Source organism: Nanorana parkeri, unplaced genomic scaffold (genome assembly GCF_000935625.1).
Source record: "Nanorana parkeri isolate BGI_ZX_2015 unplaced genomic scaffold, ASM93562v1 scaffold802, whole genome shotgun sequence".
Classification (NCBI taxonomy): Eukaryota; Metazoa; Chordata; class Amphibia; order Anura; family Dicroglossidae; genus Nanorana; species Nanorana parkeri.
The window spans coordinates 490,375-491,845 of NW_017307070.1; the positions used below are offsets into that span (position 1 = coordinate 490,375).

The 1,471-nt window shown below is 50.2% G+C and overlaps 1 protein-coding gene across 1 annotated transcript in view; it reads right to left on the bottom strand.

Annotated features, from left to right (window-relative positions):
* ROBO3 (roundabout guidance receptor 3) overlaps positions 1-1,471 on the bottom strand; it is a 136,753-nt gene that overhangs the window by 55,717 nt on the left and 79,565 nt on the right. The gene's annotated exons all lie outside the window — the stretch shown is intronic.

Below are 1,471 nucleotides of genomic sequence, written 5' to 3' on the forward strand. Positions count from 1 at the left end.
TAGAGGGGCAGCAGGGGGTAGAGGGGCAGCAGGGAGTAGAGGGGCAGCAAGGGGTAGAGGGGCAGCAGGGGTGGGGAATTCCTATCTCCCGATGCCTGGGACATGCAGTTCCGGGCGCCGGGCGGGGAGTTGTTTTCTACATTTAGCCCTGCTATGGGCAAGCAGAGCTAAATGTACAGCGGGGAAGCCGCCGAGATCACTTGTATACAGCTCAGAGGCCTTGGGGCAGCAGAGAGATAAATCCGGTCCTGGCTGGGGGAATATACAGGGATCAGAATATTTAGTGCTAAAGCTGAAACTTCGTCCTTCCCGTCAGTCTTCCTCCCAAGAACCAGCCCACTGCTTGCATCAGGGCCGAGGGCTCAAGAGGAATACTGAGGAAGGGTGCTGTGATGTTTTCAGGAAGCTATGTATGGCACCACTGCCGGCCCCTCCCACCAGCCATGATCTGCCTGCATTGCACAGAGACCCAGTGAGGACATCAACAGGACTAAGATAAGGAATGTAATGATAATGGATTTTATTTAAGCGTTTTATTATCTTGTTGATGAGGGGGGAGGGACCAGGGAAGGGAAATAAAAGCAGATTAGACTTCAAAACTGGATGTCCGGCACAGAGCTTCTCCCCGTCAATGGGGGACACTCTGAGCTTTTCGATACTAGAAGAAGATCCGAGGTGGACGGGCCCCGTCAGGCAGGGGGAGCTCACATTAAAAACAGTGAAGCGCCACGGACTGTCAGTTCTTAATAGGACTTGCTTATAGGCATACTGCAGGATGCTGCCCCAAAGAAGCCGGGAAAGCTGGAAATCTAGGAAATAAGCACAAGAGGGGCGCCTTTCCTGGTGCAGATCACTTTTATTTCAATAAACATAAATAAAAAAACGAATCATACTCCCAAACATGCGTGTCACAAAGTCATGAGGTGAGGACTGACAAGCAGTGGGATGTCCACTAGGTGATACCAGTATAGTGGTGACGTTAACGCGTTTCCGGGGCACGCCCCCTTCATCAGAACTTACTCACAAACATGCCCCGGAAACGCGTTAACGTCACCACTATACTGGTATCACCTAGTGGACATCCCACTGCTTGTCAGTCCTCAACTCATGACTTTGTGACACGCATGTTTGTGAGTATGATTCGTTTTTTTATTTATGTTTATTGAAATAAAAGTGATCTGCACCAGGAAAGGCGCCCCTCTTGTGCTTATTTCCTAGGGGGAGCTCACATGGCCGCGGTGGGTCAGCCTCAGCTATTCCCGGATTGTTACGATGTTACACGAAGCACAATCGTTGGGACTTATTATCGGCTGTAAATCAGAATTCTCATCTCCAGCGTCCGTGGCGGAGAAGATCGCTAATTACCGGCGCTTATTTACAAGGATATGAGCTCGCAGCTTCGCCTCCGCCGCAGTAAAGGGCTCCCAGAAGGTCCGTGTTAAAAGGCAACGCTTTAAATATAAATAAAAGC